Here is a 25,636-nt window from a genome sequence, read left to right on the forward strand (position 1 = left end):
TAGGGAGCTTGGGGGCATAGGAAGGATAAATAAGTGGGGTGGGGGGGGTGTGCAAGCCATCAGGATCACTCCCCGTGGTGGAAATCCATGGATAATGCCCAAAACCAAAAAATCGAGTGTAGCAATAGGATATCGTTTAGATACATGGAAGTGGGACGAAAAGAACCAGTTCAGAGAGTTGAAACTAGTTGCTGCCAAGGAAGGAAAATGGGGAAGAGATAGAAACTACTAATTTTTTTCAACAAGCCTTGCAATGAGTTCTATAAACTTTAAAATAAAAATGGGAAAGAGAAAAAAGAACTGGGAAGGAAAAGTCATGATCTGTGATCAAAGACTGCTCGTAATCTAAGAGCTTGTGCAAACGACCCGAAACCTTGTAAGGGCAGCTATTGTTTCTGTCTGCTCAGCCCTTCTCCCTCCGAGTCTCCAGAAAACAGCCCGTCTGGCTCCCGAGGTGGTCAGGTGACCCTGGGCGGGCCAGTTACAGACTCACAGCCACAATGATTGATTTAAGGAGTGGATATGTGACCTAAAGGAGGCCAATCAGGGTTCCTGGGGCTGTTCAAATTGCTGTCAGGTGATAAGGACCTCTTGTTCCTCTCTGATCACAAAACCCAACGCAAAACCCAAGAATATGGGCCTACTAGCTGTGGGCAGCTCTCTGCCCCACCACCTGAACACGTTGGTATCAGCCAAAGCAGTGAACGCGGCAACAGCAATAGAGAAGAAAGAGGACAGAAGAATCTCCAAGGTGGTATTTGGGCACTGAGGCCAGTTTTTCCCGAGACCAGCTCCACCCTTCCCTCTGGTCTGTTTCACAGCCCAGTTACAATACATCCCTCCTTTGGCTTAAGCAAGATTGAATTGGGTTTCTGCCACAGTCATACACTAATACACAGTTGAAAAGCACAAACACAACTTTAAAAATAAACAATTTTATTATGGAAAATTTCAAACAAACACAAAAGTACAGAGAATGGCATTAAAAAAAACCCACATTCTCATCTCCCAGCCTCACAATGATTAATATTTTGACAATCTTGTTTCATCTGTCTCTCCTCCTTTTTTGTGTCTCAGAAATATTTAAAAAGAAAATCCCACACATCACATTTCGCAGAGCCCCTGCACTCTACCGGAGCTTTACAAGGGAGGACCCCAAGGAGGTCAGCTGACGTGCCCAGAGTTACCAGCTAGCAAGTGGCAGAGCTGTTGGAATTCAGGCTGTGTGGCTGCAAAGCCCAAGTTCTTAGCCACTGCACTCGAGCTGTGCTTTATGCACCATCCTGGTGAGCAGTGAAGAGCCTGACACCTGCCTGTTATTGTTTTACTCCACAGAGTACTGACATCTTGTAGGGAGACGGGTGATAAGAGCTCATGGAAACAGTAAGCCGGGGATGAGTGACTGTACCCCTGCAGTTCAGGGGGAGTTGGTGTTGGGGACTATTCTCCAACTCTTTAATTATAATTTATTTGATCAGAGCGTTTTTTACTCTTGTGAACCCTGAAGCCAATGAACCCAGCATTGTTTCAGATGAAAGGACCCTACTGCTACAGGATGATCTAATTCTCTCCATTTTTCATATAGTGCCCATGGGCGATCACAGCAGGCACACCAGCTCTGCTGCCCACTTTGGACTTCTCCACTGTCGCCATGAGGTCACCAGGGAGTCTGGCTCACAGAGCATGTTCCAGGGAGCTCTCGGCTTCCTGGGGGCCAAAGGGATAGGAAGATCATGTGGTCAGTACTTCTCGAACTTTAGTGTGCATAGAAATCACCCATGGGCCTTACTACAATGCAGATTTGCATTTGGCAGTAGGTCTGGGCTAGGGCCCAAGAAGCGGCCTTTCTAACAAGCCCAGGTGGTACCAATGCTACTGGTCAATGAGCCCCCCTTTGAGTAGCCCAAGTCTAGACCGACCACTGGTTCTCAACAGCAATTGGGCATTAGACCCTCTCAGGTGCTTCTAATTAGGCGGTACCTAGGTGCAGCGAGTTACAAAGGCTCCCCAGCAGATTCTAATGAGCAGAGTGGAAAACCGCCATTCCGGAGGCTGAAGCAGCGGCAGCAGTTGGGTGGCAGCCAGACGGAAGGAGTGGGGTGGCCGGAGGAAGGTGGAGCTGCTGGCTCCTGTCTTTGCAGGGGAGCTTCCCACCTCTCCTGGCTGTCGCTCACGTTCCTCTCTTTTATGTTCCCCCTACCATTCTGTCCCCTTCCTAAATGGTTGTATCAATAAGAAAAAGGTTGAACAGACTAAAATCAACAAGTCTTCTCAGATCCCTCAGAGAACTGAGGTCACAGGGCAACGGTTGCCTTGAGAATGGGAGAGCCGGGCAAACGCAGAGGATCACCTGACCAGGAATGTGAGGCCACAGCAGGGGCCGGGCCGGTGGGAACAGTGCAACCGTAAGTGACAAGTTGTTGGCAGCCCAGTGTGAACAACCTCAGGAATGAAAAATTCTGGGGGTGGGGGTGGTACCCTCCTAGGGGACCACTACACTTTTGTTCATGTCCAGGAGACTCATCAGGTTCTCAGGATGAAGACGTGAGAAAAGTCCCCCCATGCTTCCAGCAAGTGGAGGGGAAAAGGTGTGGCTTCTAGGAAATGTCTTTCTGGGAAAAAAAAGTTGGAATTAAAAACAATCGTGCATTTGAGCAAGTGTGCATGCAAGTTAGCACATAATCAGCAATGAGTTAGGTGCTGGGGATTTAAGATGTACAAGACTGGCCCCTCTCCTTCAGGATCTTGGGGTCCAGTGGGAAATGCTTAAGTGCACATGATAACGCCAGAGTTTGATAGCTGCAGATGCTCACAGCTCATCTTGGCATCTTCCATGGTAAGAGAACCCTCCTTTCAAGCTGAGCACATGATTCCCAGAATAAAGACGGTATTTTCCAGCCTCCCCTGCAGGATAGGTGTGGCCATAGACAAAGTACTGGCCCACAGCTGTAGTGGAAGTTTTACAGATGTAATTCAGTTAAGGATTTTGAGGTGAGGCCACCCTGGATCTGAGGGGCAACAGCTCTCTATCTCCCCTTCTCTTTCTTCTGCTAGCCGACAAGCAGGTGTAGTAGCTGGACTAAAGGAGACCTCTTACATAACAGGAAGAAACCCCAGTCAAGAGCCGGGTTCCTGATTACTCTGGAGTCACCATGGCAGCCTACACTCCTGTAAACAGAAATAGAAATAGATTTCTAATTTAGTGAAACCTTTGTGATGCTGGATTTCTGTCTCTTGTAGCAGAACTTTTTTGCTAACAAATATACCAACTAGCCACAAAACATTTGTTTCTTTTTAGGCCTCACATAAAAATTCAAAACACAAAACAACCTATTAGTCAAGTTCTATTTTACTTAGAATAAAATACAAACTGCTTCAAATGGTCAGTAAAGTCCTGTGTGATTTGGCCCCTGTCTACTTGTCCAGTTTCATTTTATGCCACTCTCCTCTAGCTTGGCATGTGAGCACTTGAAATGCAGCTTGTGTGCCTGAGTGTAACCGAGCAGATGGGGGCCCAGCCACGTGGCACCTTGGTGAATGACTGAACAATTAATGCTGGCAGGAACAGGTCTTTAGTTACAATATTCCAGCCTTTGGGGGGAGGTGTGGGGGGCTCTGAGCACTTATGCTCAAGTGCTTATGCATAAGTGCTCAGAGCCCCCCTTTTCCACAAGACCCAACACTTCCCTTGTTCCCCAAAAGGCTATAAGCCAAAAGCCCCAAAAGTTCCCCATCTCCTTGTCTGAATTTAAGCCAGCTGTGCAGTCTCGCAGCCGCTCTCCCCTTCAGGATCTGGGGTATGTTGTCATCAGCCTCCGTGTAATGGTCCAGGAAAGCATGTGCCATGGTGCACTAGGTCATGGTGAAGTTCAGGAAGGACAAACCCAGAATGCAGATAGAGTCCAGGTATGCAAGATTGGCGTCTTGCAAGGCAGTCCTCGGTGGGTTTGGAGTCAGGGCAGGCACAACCAGGGCAGCATGCCCACTTTCTTCCTACACTTGGCGGACCAGCTCCTACCGCCCGTGTGGCTCCTGTCTCACTACCGGCAGCGTGGCCCTTCTACACCCTTCTAAGCCACATGGCTGAATCCCTCATGGCTGCCTGCTCTCAGTTTACATCCTGACTGGGAGCCTCCTGCGTGATCTCAACTCCACCTCCTCCCACAATGAGCTACATACGTGTGCCAGTTCTCCTGCATTGTTTACATTTATTCAGCTGCTATCCCCAGTCAAGAGTGACTCAGTGATCCAGGGGCATCCATCTCATTGCTGTATCATGAGTCAGGATATATCCTGAGAGTCATGCCCACCTTCCCCCAAGGCAGTAGCACAGCTGTTGTCTTGCCTTTGTTATGAAAAGTATCTTAAGCCATATTGCCCACTCCCCCCCCACCAAGGTTTGTGGGGATTTTCTCCTATTTTCCCAGGCACCCCTTTCCCTGTACCCCATCACATAAGAAACTGAATTTCTAATTTTATTTAATTTTAAAATAATTTACATGTAAATAGCGCCATGACTAGTGGCTGCCAGCATGGGTAGTACCGATTGTGCCCACTCTACCCCCTGCCACAAAGGGCCCGCTCCTTGAGGTGTTTCAGAGCATGGTCACAAATTCTTCGACACGCCTCTCCCTCTCCGTGAATCTGGGTGGGCTTGTGACTGTGACGGAACTGATTTTCATGTGTCTTCTGAGCTGAGGGAAGAAGCCCGCCCTGGCCTGACAGCTGAGCTCTTGGGCCACTTGCTTCCAGGAACCTCTGTCTCAGAACCTGGCCACCGCACTAGGAGAAGCTGAGAACAATAAGGAGGCCACCTTGAGCAGCTTCCTCCTTTGAATCATCTCAGTCTACAAACCTGTATTAGTTTCCTGTGGCTGCTGTAATGAGTTACCACAGACTTGGTGGCTTAAAACAACAGAAATTCATTCACTCGCAGTTCTGAAATGGGCCAGAGGTCTGAAATCAAGGTGTCAGCTAGTGCTGCCTGCTTCTGGGTCTTGGAGGGAGATTCTGTTCCACTCCCCCCCACGCCCCCGCTTCTGTGGTAGCCAGTAATCCTGCACATTCCTCAGCCCGTGGACACTCCAGTCTCTGCCTCCCTCTTCACGGCGCCCTCTCCTGTGTTTCCAACTCTTCCCAACTCTTCTCGCTCTTACAAGAACACAGGTTTTTGGCATTGGGACCCTCTCTCAATTAAGGATGGTTTCACCCAAGACCCCTAACTAGATCACATCTACAAATACCCTTTTTGCAAATAAGGTCCTCTTCACAGGTGCTGGGGATTAGGACTTACTTATCTCTTTGGAGCCACTATTCAGCCCAGTAGTGCTCCAGCCAAGGGTGTGAGGAAGCTGAGAGATGACTCCAGCCCCCAGCTGTTTGAGTTACTCCCAGACATTCACACTTTCCTTAACATCATGGAGCAGGAGCGGGCCGTTACCGCCGTGTGCTGTTTGAAATCCTGACCTATGGAATTTGGGGGCACGATGAAATGGTATTCTATGCCACTAAATTGGACATTCATATTCATCTTATAAGTCCCTGATCTCATAACCTGTCATCAAAGAGGACTCCTTCACAGACTAAACCATATTCCCCTTTTTTTACTTTTCCTTTATGGCATGTATCACGGCTTATAATTATATATGTAATTGGATATTTTTCTTTGCCTTTAAAAAATATTATTTTTTTTAGAGGAGAAGGAGGGAGAAAGAGAGGGAGAGAAATATCAGTTGGTTGCATCTCTTACACTCCTGACCTGGGACCAAACCTTCTACCCAGGCATGTGCCCTGACCTGGGATTGAACCTGTGACCTTTCACTTTGCTGGACAACACTCAACCACTGAGCCACACAGTCAAGGCTGCTTTTCTTTTTTAAATGTCTGTTCCCCCCACTAGACTTAAGTTCTATCAGGGCAGAGACCAAGTTTGTTTCATTTAGCACTATTTTCTCAGCACTAAGTTTGCACACAGCAAATGCCCAGTAAATGTTTGCCAAATGAATGAAATTCTGAGCTTTCTCTGACTGAATCTACAACTGACATTTCTTTGTCATCTGAGCTGAAGCAGCTCTTAGAAAACATTATTTATTTTGCTTTATTGCTCTCAGCACATCAAATAAGTTAGAATGCGGCAAGTAGAAAGCAAAATGTTTATTTTCCAAGATTCAAACATTCGCTCTTGCAATTTCGGTTCTTTGCATTTGAATAATTGCTGTGGTTTTTAATTGCAGTGGAAACAAATGGACACAAAAGACAGCCGACCAGACAGCCAGGCTGTGAGAGAACCTCTGCAATTTTTATAAAAGCGTCTGTAAGTTCACAGAATGAGTCTTAAATTGTCCTTGTGTGCAAGTAATAATCTCAGGAAACATTCTTCCATGAAATGAAAACTTAATGACAAATCAAAATGAATAGGCTCTTCCTCACATCTGAGCCACCATCCATCTTGTTCTAGAAAGCCTGTTGGTACAAATTTCTGCTCTTATTTTCTTGAAACAGAAACAAAAATAGGACTTGAATGAAAAATCAAAACATACTAGATAACACCAGGAATGGTCAGATAAAACTTATAACCAGCTTTACAAGTTAGCACAGGACTAGTGCCTGAAAGAAATCAGGAACTATATAGCCATCTTAACTGAAAACCTGAGTACGAACAGCTGGTGTTCACCTTTGTGACTGTCACCTGGTCACTGTGGTTGGCGGACGGGTCCTTAGGAGTGGAAGGATTCCTCCTGCCCCCAGACACACCCAGCTTGCGCCCTGTAGGAATTTTAACCTGATGTACTACACCCTATGTGATCAGTTCTGTGTTTTCTTAGAGTCCGTATTTGTCTGTTTGGCATCCACCCATCACAGGGCCAAACTAACACTCAAAGGTGCTTCCATCTCCCCGGGGGACTGCAGCCCATGCTCTGAACCACCTCTGCATCTACCTCTCCCATACCCCGCCAATATTCCCCTGCCCTAAACCAGCCTAGGGCCAGGTACCAAGCTACACAGAGCACCTTCATAGCCACAGCACACCAATATCACTCAAACTAGCCAGTCAGCCTTTTCTTCTGCCCTGCCTCCCTTTCCTTCGGACACCCTGGTGGAGGCTCTGGGCTGGGCATTCACTTCACTCCACTTCTGCTCCCAGACCAAACCTGTTTTCTCCCCACGTGGCCCTGCATGGCATGTATCATCCTTAGGAACTGTAAGCAATCAATTCTGCTTCCAATGACATTCATGTTTCCATGTCATCACTTAGTCACCTTCATGGATTGTATCCATGGGTGCAGTTGAGACTGATCAGCCCTCAGAGCCTTGTAGTCCCTGTTTCCTTTGCCTGGAACACTCTTCCCCTGTATGCACATGGCTCCCTCTCTCACTCCACTTAAGCCTTTGCTTAAATATCACTGCTTCCAAGAAGGCTCCCCTGACCACCCCACCTCACTAACATACCAACTCCCCCCCCAACTAAAAGTCTCTACCCCTTTGTTCTACTTAGTTTTTCCCAATAGCTCTCATCACCTTCTGGCTCATTATATATTTGTTTACTTTGTGTGTCTTCTCGCTCTGCATCCCAGGTAACCCATGTTCCATTTGAGCAAGGCACGGATTTTAACAGCAAAGCTCCTACCACTTAGAACAATGCATAGCACACAGTGAGTATAAAATAGATATTTCTCAAATGGCGTTTTATTTTCCCGGAGCACCTGGCTAGTTACAGAGTACATGAATGCTGTAAATCCCCTTCAGATTTGCACGTCTCACTGGGCCCAGAGATCCATGAGAAGCCAGCCCTCAGGATCAATGGAATATGAATTTCTACGAGGGAGTCTGGTTAAAACATATCCTGGGTAATCCCAGGATCAAACCCCGGGCAGTTTTGCAGAATTAATCCTGGGGATTAGGAAGAGAGAGCAATTACTATTCCTGAGTTCTGTGGCCCTGGGCCCTTTCTCCGACAGTGCATTTTGGACTGGCGAGTCTGCGGGAGTAAAGAAATAGTTTCATTTAGGGTGTGGGAGCAGTGCCACACCCTCTCACGAGGCAAGGCAGAGTCTGGGAAGCAGAGTCCAGGAAGCGCAGTAGCAGGCGTTGGCCCAGACACGGTCTGTGTGCGCAGGGTGCGTTCCCTACGCGCAGAGCTTAGAGCACTCATCTCTGTGGATGCAGCTCCCAAGCTGTATGTTTTATACGTTTCAGCTCAGTTCTAGTTCACGCTTGATACGGGCAGTCTTTTTCTCCCAGTGATCACAAACACTGCAAGTGCTTTCCTCAAAGTGCCATGATGACTTACATCGAAGGTATACCACTTGGGTAAAGACCAAGAGGGTACAACAGTGGTGACCAAAACCACAGAGGCTGGGGAAGGAAGGAATTTCTGCTCTTCAGCAAGGCACGGGACTTACACTCCCCGCGGGATGCCCCGCTGATTCTGAAACAATATCCCCCAAATGCATTTTTATGCCGGCTGATTTGGGGGCTGGTCAGCTATTGACTTTAAGAGGCTGCCATTTTGCCTAACCCAGATGCTATCATTTACAGCTAAAATTAGTTCAATTTTTCTCTAGTCTCAGAGTTTAAAGACATTATAAAAAAATTACTGAAATAAAATTAGAGAAAGGAGTCAGAACATTTACACAGGGGACTCTGGTTTTCAGGGGGCCTAGCATACCTGGACACTAGGTCCAAACCTGCAGGACTGGAGGACCAGGCTCCGGGCCTGGGCTGACCCCTCAGGGTCGGCGCCCCATGCTCTGGCCTCACACGTAGTCACAAGCTTATCCCTTAAGGAGTCAGAAAGAATTTGTGCCAGGAATGTGTCTGGCCTCTTTATTTATATATATATATATAAAGTTTTTAAAATTAAATAGGAATACAGGGTTAAAACAAAAAGTAACAATTACTTCCCCAACACCTCTCTGATCTCCACATCCCACTATCCAAAAGCAACCATTTTCAAATCTTTTCATTTTATTTTTAAATATTTGCCCCCATGATTCTAAACAACATGGTAATGAATACTCTTTGAAAGTACAGCATAACAGGTAAATAATGAGATCCTCTGTCCCCTTCGTCCACTTTCTCTAGTCCTCCCTGGGGTTTTTAAACTTCACTTTGAACAGAGGGAAGGTCTGGCCATTTTGGCCATGGACTTCACGCTGCAAGGCTGCTAGCAGAGCACTGGCCTGAGTGCCTAGCCAGTGGGGAGACCACTCTCTCACTTGTGAATGTGGGCACTGGGCCACTTCCCTGAGCCCCTGGTTTTATAAAATAAAGCAGTGGTTGCCCTGGCTGGGTAGCTCGGTTGGTTAGTGCATCATCCTGATATGCCAAGGTTGCAGGTTGGATTCCTGGTCAGGGCATATACAAGAAGCAACCATTGAGTCCATAAGCAAGTGGCATAACAAACTGACGTCTCTCAGTCTCCCTCCCCAGCCCCTTCTTCTCTCTCTCTCTCTCTTTCTCTCAAATCAATAAATAATTTTTAAAAAATAAAATAAGGGTGATTCAGATAACTTATCTGGGTCTTTCCAGCTCCGCAATCACTAAATCCATATCAATACTTACTGACAGTAAATGTCCCCAGAGGGATGTAGAAATATAACCTGCTCCTGTGGAGAAACGACGTCTATGGAGAGCTGGGCATAGCTCTCCATAGTGTCCTGAGGGTCGTTATCACTGCCGGCATTTCAGTGCTTACATAGGGTTGGCACAGATACCGACTCCCTCTTCTCAGGGATCCCAGCCGAGGGCTGCTGGGTGTTCCTTTGCGCCTTGATGCCAGCTTCCAGGCCCGGGAGATTATGGCCAGTGGTTTGCTTTCTTTAAATCCCCAAACAAAAGAAAACATAATGGTTGTATTTGGACTCAGGATCATTTTTGAGATCCTGTGGACTCCCTCCTCTGACAGCAAAGGCAAGTTCTGTGGGTGAAGGAAGCAAAGGAACCACCTGATAGACTGGTCACAGGAAGCTGCAGAGACCAGCTGCGGTCTACTGGGTCCAGCTGGTTGTAGGGTCCTAACCCCCAGTACCTTTCCTTATTTGGAAATTGGTCTTTGGTCTCTGCAGAGGCAATTAGTTAAAATTTGGTCATATTGGAGTAGGGCAGGGCCTTAATCAAACACGACTGATGTCCTTAAAAGAAGACCAGTGAGAAAACAGCACTGCGAGGTCAGAGCAGAGGCTGGAGTTACTCAACTGCAGACCACATTAGGAAACTAGTACACAGGGTTTGCCTGTGCAGACAGCCAGGCTGAAAATTGCCTCTGGCCTTCCCTAGCTATCTTCTAGTTAAAAAGCCATCCAAGAAATGTTTACGCCCAGTAAACTTCATAGCATAATTAAATGAACATCAATATGTAAATCCTCATGGTAGGCAGCCCAATTCGTGAAAGGGAAAATTTCGTACTCTCCTCAGATCCCTGCCATCAATCCATCTGTATGTAAAATGTTGGCATTTGCTTCTTGGGCCTGGTTGACAATCTGGCAACAAAATTATTAGGAATTTACTGTGTGCGAAGAACAGTGCTAGGTACTGGGAATACAAAAATCAATAGGAAACAAGTACCCCGTGCCTCCTTCATAGGGTCACATTCTCGTGAGATACACAGACTTTCAGCATGCTATTTCAAATGATAAATCAAAAGATTATAAACATGGAAAGACCAAACAGAAAAGCTTGGCAGGAGATGGGATGGCGGGGTGCTGGTGAATAGTAGCACCTACTCTCCAAAATACACTTGAGTTGTAGCCTTTGCTCAGTACTCTCCTGCCACGACTGATTTCAGGTACTTCCATCAGCAAAGCAAGAGTTGCGACAAGACGTACAACAGCAGACCAGTGCCTTGTACTTACAGATGGCCTCACGGGCGTGGATAACAGTACAGTGGAATAACTTAATTAGGATGCATTGTGTTTCAAGTGTTTATTATATTTGTTTTAATGCAATGTCTTAATTGTATTTTTATCATTTAATTTCTAATAATGGCTGTTAAACATCCAGCTTGCAAAACCCCACTTCTCACCAGCTGGAATAGGTTAGGCGCTGGGGGTTAAGGGAGGCTCCCAAGGAGGTGACACTTAACCTGCAGGATGAATTGGAATGAACTTTAATGCAGAAGAGGTGAGGATGACCCTTCCAGGCAGGAACAATGACGTGTAAGAAGGTCCCAGTGTAACAGGGTGCAGCCAAGAGGAGGGGCCCCAAACAGGGATTTGAAATGGGCTCCAGAACTCAAGGTATCCAGGAAATATTAGAAAAATATATAGGATGTGTTCCCCCTCCCCCGCTACAGGTTTGAGTTGGGAGAAGGGACACATGCAGCAGGGCCATTGAGAGCTATTTTGCATAGCAACAGCTTCGTAGCTAACTAGTTTCATAAATATGTTAAATAGCTGTGACCATGCTTTGAGCCAGGGGGATGGAAGTGACTTCCACCCAAGATGTAACTGGGGGGCAGCTCCCCCTGGTTACAAAGCCTGGGTGAGAGCTTGGAGATGATTGGCTCCATGCCATGGGGCCACACCTACCCAGACTCATGATGGTAGCCCAGTAAAGCTGGAAGTATACGGGAATGCTGGCAGGTATAACCAAGTGTAGGAGGAGTGGGAAATGAGGCTGCAGAGGAAGATTGGCTCGGGATTTAAACCCAGATGTGGCAGCCATTGGAGAGAGAACCACGTGGCTTTGGCAGAGTGGGGAGCCCCACAGCTCTGGTGAGAGTGAAGACTCTCACTCTTTGGGGTACTCCCTTTTGCCACGTGGCTTAGGAGGCAGGAGAGACTTTGCCTGGAAGAAAAGGGGTGAAAGGACTCTTGCTGGTGGGCCATGAGAAGGTGCCACATGGCTTTGGATTAACTGGAGATCCTGGCGGCAACACAGCTGATGGTGCTGGGAGTCTGAATCATGGACGTCTACTTCTTTTCCTGAGGTATGGTACCCCAGATTAGGGCAGAGGGAGAAGGACAGACTGTGTGTGTCTGTGGATATCCTAAAGGACTTTAATATTTTAATGAAGACATTAAGTCATTACTCTAAGTCTGTATAGCTTTAAATAAATGTTTCCTTTCCTTTTCACAAATCTCTGGCATTGAGAGACATCTTTCCTCTGGTGGCAGGCATAGTGAACCTAGTGGGGAGGTCCTTTTGGTAACAGTATATTGTTCACCCCCCTTGGGTCTGTTCTGTAATACTGGGATTAAAGAGAGCCCGGCATACTTGAGAAACCAAGGGCAAAAAAAGTCAGAGAAAATGTGGAAAAATGAGGCCAAAGAGAAAGACAAGGATCAAATTATGCAGAACCTTGTAGTCCACAGAGATGATTTTAGACTTTATTTTATGTGCAATGGGAAGTTATTGAGGGTGTTAAGCAAGGGACTGATAATCAGGCTTGAATACTTAAATTGTTCTTTTCTGCAATGAATTAAACATGAATGCAACATGCCAAAAGTATATGCAACAAAAGAAAAAAATGGACACATTGGACTTCATCAAAATGAAAAATTTTGTTTATCAAAGGACACTACCAAAAGGGCCAAAAGCCCACCCACAGAACAGAGAAAATATTCACAAAGCATGTATCTGAGGAGTTCAGTATCCAGATATATAAAGAACTCCTCCAGCTCAGCAACAAGAAACCAAACAAGTCCATTACACAATGGACAAAAACCGTGAATAGCCGTTTCTCCAAAGAAGGTATAAAAATGACCAACAAGCTCTTGAAAACAGACTCAATGTCAATAGTCATGATGGACATGTAAGTCAAAGCCACAGTGAGATACCACTCCCTCATTAGGATACCTTTAATTAAAATAACAACTGTAATGAGGATGTGGAAAACTTAGAACCCTCCAGTTTTGGGTGGGAATGTAACATTGTGTAGCTGCTATTGAAAATTTTTGACAGTTCCTTAGAAAGTGAAATGTAGATTTACCATAGGACTCAGCAATTCCACACTCATAAGTGTCCCCCAAAAGTGAAAAAGGGAGTTCAAACAAAAACCTGTACACAAAGGTTCATAGCAGCATTATTTACAATCACCAAAAGGTAGAAACAACTCAAATATCTCTTAACTGATGAATGGATAAAGAAAATAGGGTACATTCACATAGTGGAATATTATTTGGCCATAAAAGGGAATAAAATATTAATACATGCTACAACATAGATGAACCTTGAAAATATTGTGTTAAGTGGCAGAAGCCAGACATAAAAAGCTACGTATTGTATGAAATGAAATACCCAGACTAGACAAGTTCACAGGGACGGACAACAACGACTGGTTGCCAGGAGGCAGGGGGAGGGAAGAACAATAAGCACCGCTTAACAGGCATGGAGTCTTTTGGGGGGGGGGTGATGAAAATATTTTAGAACAAGATAGTGGTAATGTTTGCACAACATTGTGAATGTTCTAAATGTTACCAAATTTACACATTAAAACAGTGAATTTTGCCACGTGCATGTTCCCACAGTAAGAAAAAGTGAATGCAAGAGGTCTGTAAAGAAGTGCGGGGCTGGTAGGATATTGAGGACTTGAAAGTGTGGGAAGTGGGTCAGGATATGTTCCAAGTTTTCAACAAGTTTTAGATGCCATTTACCAAAATAGGAAATTCTCAGTATAGAAATGGGAAGATCCTGAGTTCCCTTCTGGACATGTTGTGATAGAGATGCCTGAGAGACAAACAGAATTTCAGAAGCGTAGTTGGTCCTTGGTATGTCTTTCTCATACTTCTTACTCATAACTCAGGGTACTGTGGCACCCCAGGCTTCCTGTCCCTGTGACAGAAAAGAAGAAGGTGTGTGTGGGGGGGGGGGGTGCAAGAAGAAGGGGGAAGAGCTTTCCCAGGAACTCAGCCTGCATCTCATTGGTCAGATGAGTGTGAGTGGCCAGCCTTTGCTGCAAGGGACTGTGGGAAAGTAATCATGCTGGGCCCATTGCCACTCCTAACAAAACTGTGATCCTGTTTGTGAGGAAGACACTGGGATGAATATCGGGTAGGCAAACCCCACTGTCTGCCGTGTGGTGTAATTGATGTCATGAACAATTCCAGCAGAATTTGGACGAAAAGCCTGGAAAATAATACTGGGTAGAGGGTAGATATCCTCTTACCTTGTCTTTGAGGCTAAGTGATTTCAGTTCATCTCATCTTTCCTCACAGCTCATTTGTATTTTTCAAAATTGAATCACACCAGTAACTTTTCTTCAAGTTGCTCTGACTTTCCAACATCCCCTGCGAGCCATGTACAGGAAGAATAGTAGCAATTAGCCTCCTTCACCTGGGAAGTTCTCTGTAAGGTATATGTGTTGGTGCCATGCTCTAGAAAAATAGATCACCACACAGATGGAAGCTATTGGGTTGGCCAAAAAGTCTGTTCAGTTTTTTCCATAAAATAAAAGACACATTTTTCATATTTACCAATAACTTTATTGATTTGAATATTTTGAGTATGTCAGCTATCTCCCACTATTGACTGCTAATGGGCAGAGGCCAGGGGTGCTGCTAAACATCTTCCAACACGTAAGACAGCCCCACAGCAAAGAATTATTTGGCCAAAATGTCAATAGTACCAAGAAACTTTGCAAACCACTTTTGACACATTCAATCAGTCACAGCACCTTCTCCATATACCGCACAATCTTTTTTTGCATTTCAGTTGTGTTTTTACCTTTCTTGAAATAATAAAGCATAAAACACTAAAATGTTGCATATCTTCTTCCATCTTTAATAATAAAATGGCTGCACAAAAATTCACCAATTCTGATACTTCTTTTTCAAATGCACACTGATATGACAGCTGTCACAATATAATCTACCAAATTGTTTAGAATAAAGTTAAAGACAACTAGGTGCTACTAGAACCATCTTACAGAGAAAACTAAATGAACTTTTTGGCCAACCTCGTACGTTCCTAACTTTTGTTTGGCACATTGGCTATTGATAGCATGCGAACTCATTACGGTTTTCAGTCACCCATGAACTTGGTGCAATACTCATTTTCTCATTCAGCCTCAGGTAGGATTTTTATTGTTCGGCTTTTGCTCAAAGATGAGAACTTGTGTGGAATAAAACAAACTTCCAGCTCTTCATGACTAAGCCTGATCTAAAATAAATTTAGTTTTAAGTTAGAGAAAAAGTCATGCCATTTAAAAAGTGTCAACTAGCACCAGATGACTGAATTTTTACACTTCAATTTTAACATATAAATACCCTTGGAAACATCAGGATTGAAATGCCCGATGCTATTCCAGGCTCGTGGGCTCAGAGGAGCAGTGAGCAGAGGCAGAGGCTGGCTCCTGCAAGGAAGTCTACGTCTGAGAATTATTTAGGGCAAGTGGTATCATTTTCCTGCGCTTGCCTCAAGAGACCAGTGTTTAATGTTTGCTTTGTGACTCTAGGAGAAAATATCACCTTTCTCTCCTGTACCACAGGGCTCTGTTGCCTCATTTATAAAACATACAATTGCTCCTCTAGGTAATTCCACTTGTAAGCATAAAATTCCACTCTGCATTTTTTCTCCTTGTTCTAAGGAAATGAAATTGAAATTTGAAAAGGCAGGCTGCGGGATGTTCTAGTGCAAAGAGCCCTGCTCTGGGAGTCAGGGCTTAGGGGGTCCAGGAGTTGTCCTGGGCAAGTCCCTCCACTTTTCTAGGTTCTTGTGTCCTCATCTGTTAAAAAAAATTGAAGTGGTAAAAGTGGTGGGTAGGTGGAGGAGAGTTTAAACAGCTAATCCCCAAGGTCCCTTCAAGATTAACTTTTCTGTGATTTTATTATGTGAGCCAAGGTATTGAACAGAGGTGGCAGCAAATTTTGTTTCCAGCTGCAAATATGGGGAAAATGACTTCCTGTGGTATAATTACTAGATTTTTTCATAATCAATATTTAGTGATGTTATTATATAAAGCTGTATGCAAAGCTAGCAATTGGTTAAATGGTTCAACAATGTGAAAGAAAACATTTTTTATTTTCTACAGATTTATAGCAGTCTATAGACACCAAATAAATGCCATATAATTAAAGTGAACAGTCTGAGGAATTCTGACACATGTACACACCGATGAAATCATCACAACACTCAACATAGTGAACATGTCCATTGCCCTCCAAGGTTTTCTCATCCCCTTTATGATTCCTCCCTCCCTTCTCTCTCCACCCTCCTCAGGCAACCGCTTACTGATCTGCTTCCTGCCACTATAGTTTGCATTTTCTAGAATTTTATATAAATAGAATCAACAGTATATTCTCATTTTGCCTGACTTCTTTCGGTATAATCCTTTTGAGATCCGTGTTGCAGCGTGTATCAATTGTTTATGCTCTTTCATTAGTAAGTGGTATTCCACCGTGCAGATACATCACAGGTCATCCATTCACATATTGAAGGGCATTTGTGTTGTTTCCAGTTTTTGACTATTACAACTGAAGTTGCTATGAACATTTGTGTAAAAATCTCTGTATGGAATATATTTCTTTTTCTCCTGGGTAAATATCCTAGGAATAGAATGGCTTGGGCATTTTATTGGTAATGCAAATGTTCTGTTTCTGTTTTTTTTAAAGGAAACTGCTGAACTATTTCCAACATGGCTTCACCACTTTGTCTTCCCACTGGCAGTGTCTGAGAGTTCCAGTTTTGCTGCATTCTTGTCAACACTTGGTGTGGTTATTCCTCCCCCCCCCCACTTTTTTTTTTGCATTAGCCAGTTTAATAGGTACATAGTGGTATCACATTATTGTTTCAATTTGTTTTTCTAATGATTTTTTCTCTGCAATTATTTATATACATTTTCTTCGTGAAATGCCTGTCCAGAATTTTGCCCATTTCTTTATTGGGTTGTTTGTTTTCTTATTATCAAGTTTAGACAATGATTTATGTATTCTGGAACTGCCTTTTATCAGATACATTATATGCAAATATTTTCTTCTAGTATGTGGCTTGTCTATTCATTCTCTTGACTGTGTCTTTCAAAAGAGCAGTTTTTTATTTTTATAAAATTTAACTTGTCAATTATTTATTTGTTGGGTTATGCTTTTAGTGTTGTGTCTAAGAAATCTTGGTGTGACCTAATGTCACAAAGGTTTCCCATGTTTTCTTCTAGAAGCTTTTTAAAAAATTGTTTTAGATTTTACATTTAGGTCTATGATCCATTTTGAGTTAAATTTTGTGTATGAAGATGATATGAGGTATAAACCAGTTTCTTTCATTTTGCATATGGATATTCAATTGTTCAAATATCATTTGTTGAAAAGACTATCTCTACTAAATTCTTTTTGCCATTTTGTGAAAAATAAGTTGTCAATTATGTATTGGTATATTTCTGACCTTTCCATTCTGTTCCATTTATCTATTTGTCTAGATTTGTATCATCCTGTCTTGATTATTGTAGTTTTATGAGTCTTGAAATTGAGTAATATAAGCCCTGTAATTTTTTTTCAAAGATAGCTGGCTACTTGTGGGGACAGAACTGCATTACAATACGAATTTTAGAATCAACTTGTCAATTTCTATAAAAAAAGCCTTCTGGGATTTTGGTTGAGATTCATCAAATTTAAAGATTGGGGAGGAATCTATAATGAATCTTTAAATTTGATTCATCAAATTTAAAGATTGGTGTTGAAACTATAATGAGTCTTCAGACCCATGAACACAGTTTCTATTTATTTGCATCTTTTAATTTTTCTTTTAATAATGTTTGCAATGTGGGTTGAACATTTTTGTTAGATTGATCCTTAAGTATGTCATATATTTTATGTTATTGTAATTGGTGTTGTTTTTAAATTTTTTAATATGTGGTTGTCCATTGCTAGTATATAGAAATACAATTAATTTTATATGTTGTGTGTGTCTTTTGCAACCTTGCCAAACTCACTTATTAATTCTAACAGCTGTTTTGTAGATTTCACTGGAATTTCTACAGATCATATGGTTTATAGACATTTCAGTGTCTATCCAATCTAGATGTTTATGTATGTATATATGTATGTACGTATGTATGTATGTATTGCCTGATTGCACTGGCTAGGACCTTAAAGGCAATGTTGAATAGGTGTGTTGAGAGTGGTCATCCTTGTCTTTTTCCTGATCTTAAGAGGAAAGCATTCAGTCTTTCATCATTATGATGTTAGCTACACATTTTTGTAAATGACTTAATTTTTTTTACTCCTCACATGAGGATATGTTTATTGGTTTCAGAGAGAGGAAGGGAGGGAGAGAGAGAGATAGAGAGAAAGAAACATTAATTTGAGAGAGCAACATCAATCAGTTTCCTCCCATACTCACCCTGACAGGGGATTGAACCCACAGCCTAGGTATGTGCCCTGAATGGGACTCAAACCTGCAACCTTTTGGTGTACAGGACAATGCTCCAATCAACTGAGCCACCCAGCCAGGGCAAAATGACTTTTATAAAGTTAAGGAAAATTCCTTCTATTCCTAGTTTGCTGAGAGTTTATGTGAGGAATAGATGGTGAATTTTGTTAAATTGTTTTTTTCTGCATTTATTGAGAGTTTATAGAGTTGTTTTGTTTTTCATTTGTTTACATAGTGAATTACATTGATAGATTTTTCCAATGTTAAACCAATCTCATTTCTATTTTTTTGTTTAGAATTTAGCATCTTATGTTCATGGGGGATGGATAATGAGATGTAGTTTTCTTTTCTTGTAATGGTTTTGTCTGGTTTTAGTCTCAGGATAATGATGGCTTTATAGAATGAGTTAGGAAATATTTTCCTCATCTTCAGGTCTTTGGGGAAGGATTTCTGCAGGATTAGTATTATCTCTTTCTTAAATTTGGGTAGAATTTGTGAGCAAAGCTATCTGGACTGGTTTCATTTATTGGACCCTGTTTAACTTCAAGTTCTTGAATAGACAAAGAGCTCTTCAGGTCATCTGTTTCTTGAGTGAGCTTCGGCAATTTGTGTCTTCCAAAACATTTCTCCATTTTATCTAAGCAATGAAATTTATTGTATAAAAGTATTAATAGCATTTTATATTATCTTAGAATCTGTAGTGGTATTATTTCTATCACTCCCGATATTGGTGACTTGTATCTTTCTTTTTTTTTTCCTGATATGATTTAGCAATTATATTGTTCTTCCAAAGAGGTGGTTTTGGTTTCACTGATCTTCTGTATTTCTTTTTCTGTTTTCTATTTCATTAATTTCTGCTTAGATGTTTATTATTTTCTTTCTTCTATTTACTTTGGGTTTCATTGAGTCTTTTTCCAATTTTTTTAAGATGAAAGCTTGGACTACTGATTTGCGACCATTGGTTGTAAGATCTCTCGTCATCACTGATACAGGTGTTTAGTGCTGTGATTTCCCCCTCAGTACTGTTTAGTGGCATCCTCTAACATTTAATATGTTGTTGGGGGGGTTTTTTTTTCAGTTTAAACTACATTCTCATTTTCTTTTTGATTTGTTTGATCATGGTTATTCAGAAAAGTGTTTAGTTTCCACATCTTTGGGATTTTTCAGAGATCTTTCTGTTATTAATTTCTAATTTAATCCATACGTTCAGGCAAAATGCTTTAATTTATCCAGTTGGTTGTTTTCTTGGTCTTAGGTGATTTTCATAAATGCATGTGTGGATCCATACTTGGCTGAAAGGCCCTCCGCAGATCTCTGGATTTCCGTGCGTGGTTCTCTCCTCTCCCAGACTCCGTCCTACGAACTCTAGCTGCTATGATCTCCTCAGACACTTGGCTCTATCACCTCAAGTCAGAGCGCCTGCCAGGCTCCGCCCGGATTCCTCCTCCCCGCTTCACAGCCTGGAAACTGTCAAGTCTGTATTCTTGGAGTAATCACAGGACTTTTTTCTTTTTAAGCCTCTTATATATCATTGTTTTTCATTGCCTAATGTTCCAGAGTCTTAGTACAGTATTTGTCTTTCCATATATTTTGTCCTAGTTTATGTTCATTTCAGGTAAAAGTGTAAATCTGGTCCCTGTTGCTCCATATAGCCAGAAGAAGTTGTAGGAGAGTGGGGGCTAACCGCTTCACCTTTCTCCTGAGACTTTCCCTCACTCTTGGGGCCTAATGATCACAGAATGGCTACCATATCAGTGAGCATTATCTTTACATTTAATGCAGGATTTAATGCCAGCAATACTTGTCCATTTCATTACAAATGCAAAATATAGGGTCCAGCACAACACCCCTCTGTATTATAAAAATTTTTTACTACAAAATCATAAGCATGTAATTTTATAACATACAATGTCACACTCAAGCACACCATATGACATTTTAGGTGAGATACTAAAATTAAAACTATAAGTTATTAAGCCCATATTATTACCCATCCAACCACATTCAAGCAGGCCTTCTGCCAGACCCTGTATTCTCCCAAAAGTTCCCCTCCCAAGCTGACCCCTACATCTCATTCGCCATAGAGAGGCTATTCTTATCTGAAAGTGAATCTCAGAAAGCAGGAAACAGTATTGTCGTGATTGGCTTATATGTTGGTGGGATTTATCACCCAACATATGGCCACCCCAAAAGAATTAGAGAAGGAAGGGGATAGTGACATAGGATATTGGACAGGTAACTAACAGGACATGCCACTAAGGCAACTCACAGTGTTTTCTACAGAAGGTGAGCTCATCTTTGTCTCTGCCCTGGGGCCTCTTTGCCTGCAGAGGCTTATCTGATAATTACCTGCTTTCCAACCTCTCTCTAGCTGCTAGAGTCCTGTACCCCAAGGACAAGGGTGGGGGTGGGGTGGGTGGGGAGGGGAGGGTAACATTCTGGTGCTTTCTGAGGGCTACTACTTCTCATCTTCAGAGTGGTCTTTGAAGCTTGAACATAGTAAGCCCAGGAGAAATCATCAAACTGCTCATTATTTAAGCTCCAGTAGTGAGATTTTCTATGATTTCCTTCTAATTAAGTTAAAACAGCAAGTGGACATAGCATTCAAGTGACATCTACTTCTCTAACTTCAAAGGTCACCTTAGTAGATTTCTGAAAGGACCTGTTGTTCTGCTTATCTTGTTGGACACAGCTCAGAGGTAATTAGGGAGAATGAAGAGCAGCTAAGTTCCTATCCGTTCTTCCCAGCAGTCACAGCACCTAAGTGGGAAGTTTCAGACAGACTGATGGAGCAAGTCACAAGACAGCAGACCATTTTATCTGGCCATTTGCGGCAATTGATTGGCAGTACAAGTTTGGGTCACTGGCAGAGGCTTCAGGTGCTTAGGTGTTAACTTTACAGAAAAAGAAAGAGCAACCATGACTTTTATACTAACATTTTTAGCCCTAAGGTTGATTAATAGGTGTCAGGGAAAAGAGGACAGGAGTTCTTTTCTTCATCTAGTAAAAACAGACTTGACCTACTTCACAGTTTAGTCAGGTAAAAAATACTTATTCAGTAAAGAGAGTCAAATGTTCCCTCTTCTCTGGATACTAAAATTCTCCATGGGGCTTAAAATTTGTTTCATGAAACAATTGGATGAGTTTTCAGCAGAATTTCCTGCTTAGGCTAATGTGGCAGAGGAAGATTCTTGGGTCTGCAGTGTCCTCAGGTTCAAGTGGTTAAGCATAAACTCCGCACTGAACAGGATCTGAGGATGGTTTGGCTGTGGAAGAAAGGCCTGGGAGGGGCGTCCAGCTTGGACTGGAGAAGACTGGAAAAGACAGGTCTAGCCTGGAAAATAGTACTTGAATAAAAGAGAGAACGGATGGAATCAGAGGAGAATTAACAGTCATTCCATTGAATGTTACTTTTTATATTAGTAAGGATGATGTAAGTTATGCTGCAGTAACAAACAACCCCCAAAATCTTAGAGGCTGAGTACAATAACAGAAGTATATTTCTCTCTCGTGCAAAGTCCTGAGTGTTCCAGCCTGCTCTCTAGGACAGTTGTCTTCTGTGTGGTAACTGAGTTATCCAGGCTGCTTCGATCTTTGGGCCTTCTATTCCAGCATAAGGCTTTCTCCACAATTGCCCCACTGGGGCAATAAAGAGCCTGGAGAATCACACCTGGGCATTTCACAGTCTCATCCTGGAAGTGAAGTGTGTCATTACATTATCCATCACAGGCAGTCACTCAGTCCTGACCAACTGCAAGAACTGAGACTGAGAAGTACAGTTGTTCATATGCCTGGAATAGAAAAAGCAAACAAACAGATATTGGCATGTGCATTAATGTCAAACACACTACTCTGATTCATAAGACTTCTCCTAGGGAAGAATACTATGCCAGTTTGGCCCTTGATTCAGAAATTCTTTCCAGAAGCCATATTTACATAGCAGGAAACAAGTATTTATATAGACTGAATGTTTGTTTCAGGAAGATTTGCTGATGGAGGCCATGAGTGAGCAGAATCCCCCAGTCCTTCCTCTCTTCCTCTCCCCTGCCCTGTCACTTACAGCGCCAAGCTTCTTCAAGTGCTTCTTCAAGTGCAGTGAGCACATGCACTTTGGGTGCCAGCCAGAGCCCCAACGGGCAGACCACCGCGGGCAGGAAGTACTGAGGAAGTGGTGGCAGGCACCTACGAGACACTGGCTCCCCACAACAGGGTACCTCAGCCTGGGCTGATATCTTTTTGCAATCTCTGTTTCCTACAAAGATCAGCATCTTCCACACCTTGCAACACAGTAATGTGTCTTTAGAAAAGCACAACTGACAGATTAAATCAGCAATTTTCAACCGGTGTGCCACAAGATTTTTTTAAAACATGCAATATCTAACTGTGTAGTCAGGGGCACTGACCTCTTTTCCCTTAGATTGTCAAAGAAAAAAATGACAACAGCCAACACAACAATAACTGTCCTGTGTGAATGCCCTGTCCTGAGCAATGAATTTGAGACCATTAATAGAGTTAATGCCTGCAGAGGCTTTTAGAGTTGCATCTTATTGGTTATGGTGCATAATAAATTTGCATCTGATTGATTAATTCTAGGTATCAGAAATCCTTATATATGAGTATAGGCCCCTGATCTTTTAAAAAGTCACTTTGAAGCAAAAAGGATAGGTAATTACTATTACTTTTTTGGTAAATCAATCAAAATCACACCTGTTTTTTGTCACATCGGCAAAAAATATATTTTTCTTTGGTGTGCTGCAGAATTTCAGTAATTAGTTCTGCGTGCTGTGAGATGAAAATGAAAATCGCTGGATCAGATGAACGCCACGAGTCCTTGAGCTCATCTGTTAGAGCGGAGTCTGTGCACTCGTGTCTGAAAGGGCAGAAGAGCAGAGAGCGGCACTTAGGCAGTTGGCTCCGCAGGAGTGTCAGTGCTGAGCACTCAGCCCAATCAATGCACTGGGAGCAAGGCAGACAGGAAGCTGTGCAGCCGGATGATTCACAGCCCTCCATCCTGAGATGCTCTTCTTAGTCTAGGGAATCAGAAATCAAGTCACACAGGGGCAGGGACAGTGAGAGTGTTATCATCTGAAACAGCTACGTTGGCCCTTCAAGTGACATCCGCAGCCATTTTCTGACCTGCCAAGTGCGGTAACCAGATGCTGGTGTGTTCGGTGTTTGCTCAAGGCTCAGTCTACCTCGCACACAAAACTGTGATATTTTACAGGTCTGCCCAAGGGATACCAAGAGGAAATAAACTTTTCTTTCTAAATGTTTCTTTTCTAAATGTTCCCTTTGTGCTCCTCTTCGGAGAAGCAGCTCTTCCTTCCTCCTCTGTGCTAAATCAACCAGGACAGCCCTCTCTGGTTATAGTGCCCAGTCTTATAATTCCTCTAAATTTTCCTGTCTTAGTTCCCTGTCCTTAAAGGATTCTCTGCTGTTCTGCAAACTGTTCTAACAAGTGGATAATTAACAAATTTTATGCATTATCAATTAGTGAATTTTATTCAAATCAATTATTTTTAATTCTTCAAGTGCATTAATCCACCCACTTACCTATTCTATTTAATAGATTCCCTTTGACTACACAGAGACGGCGGCACCCAGCTCCCCCATGCCGCTGCAGGGGCGCATGGGCCGGTGCCTTCAGCACCAGTTCGAGCCTGCAAAGGACACGTTCCTGCTTTTCTGGACGCTCTCGGGGGGCCGGTGGCCAAGCTCTCAGGAACGAAAATATTGCTTGAAGTAGGGTCAGGGTCTCAGGGTCCGGAGTGCTTTCCACATTCCTGGACTCTGATAGGTTCTCTAGCTTTGTACATGCGCACAGATATCAACCCTAAGGCAGCAGCTTATAACCTGGAGACAGGACGCAGTAAGTTCACGTACAACCGTAATTACAGATTTGGTCAAAGACTTTCTACTAAGATTGAAGGGAAAAGCTGATCTTCTGTTGTTCAGTCCCTGTCCCCGGAAAGGCAGGAAGTCACGGAATAGGGGCAGTTTGGCCTGACGGCAGAAATGGCAGCCAAGTCATGAACAGTTTCTTTCCACTGGTCCCAGATCTCCTTTCGCCAAGAGGATTCTTCTGTTTCATTCCCGTTCAAGAAAACAACCCAGAAGACATTGTGAGAACAATGAAGGCGAAAGGTCTACGAGGGACTACTGCAGTCCCTGGCAAGCCCACCTAGAAACCCTTCCAGCCCCAGACTTCCTAAGTCCTAGCATGCAGTGTGTGCTCTATATTATACTGGATAATATATATTATACTGAGTATGCATATAAATGCATATTATATGGAATATGGGCATTATATATGAATGTATATAGGAACTGAATGTATTCACCATATTTTGAAACTGAAGTCATTTCTTGGTCAACAAGTAAAATTGTTAGAAATTTGCCCCATAGAAAAAGGCAGAAGGGCAGGGCCCTCTCTTTTCCTAGAAATCGAGCCTATAGAAATATTTGCATAAGTGCAAGTAAATATACACATATATAATTTGCATTTTACATATTAAAGATATTTGTATTATATATGAATTCATCATTTCTTATAATAGCAAAACAAGAAAGTCAACCTACTTGTCTATCATTAAACAGATTGGTAAACACATTATGGTATATCCGTGACACTGAATGCGAGTGAAATCCAGCCATTACATAGGAGTTGGGTCTGTATATACTGAACCAGAACAGGGTCATGATGTACACCAGAGTGGGAAAAGCAAAGCAAATTAAAAAACTACAGGCGGGGATGGATGGGGTGGGGGGGGAGAGAAGGGGGGAAAAGGCAGAAAACTCTACTTGAACAACAATAAAATAAAAAAACAGTATTTATCCTATATGTATAGTTTTTAAAGACCAATAGGTTTGTATGTGTCTATAATTCAGCCTTAGAAGAGACCACCAGGTAGGAACGGAGGAACCTTCACTCTTTTGCAGTAGCATTTGTATGTACAATGATAATGTATGATGTACAATTTTTTAAAGATTTTTATTCAAAATATTTTTCAATTTACTTTCAAAAAATTTCTTTTGAGAAAAATACCGTGTATATATATAAAGTATTCTGTTGGTGCCATTGGGGTGTGGGGGAAGACAGGGAGTGCGGAAACAGGACTATAGAAGACACCCATGGGTTTCTGGGCAGGACACCAACATTGACCTCTCCAGGAGGTGACATGACATTGGAGTCACACACACACACACACACACACACACACACACACAGAACTGGTCATGCCAGTTAAAGAGGAAGAGTGAGCTTGATGGGTCCAGGGCCTAGAGAAGGTCACCAGGCCTGGACAAGAGGGGAGGAAGCAGAGAGCGTGGTTTGGGG

General features: G+C 42.9%; 1 pseudogene; it reads left to right on the forward strand.

Annotated features, from left to right (window-relative positions):
* Positions 1 to 634: 634 nt before the first annotated feature.
* Positions 635 to 24,485, forward strand: LOC123824946 (annotated as a pseudogene).
* The last annotated feature ends 1,151 nt before the right edge of the window (positions 24,486 to 25,636 follow it).

This window comes from Phyllostomus hastatus, unplaced genomic scaffold (assembly GCF_019186645.2).
Source record: "Phyllostomus hastatus isolate PE091 unplaced genomic scaffold, TTU_PhHast_1.1 phas_contig_58, whole genome shotgun sequence".
Lineage (NCBI taxonomy): Eukaryota > Metazoa > Chordata > Mammalia > Chiroptera > Phyllostomidae > Phyllostomus > Phyllostomus hastatus.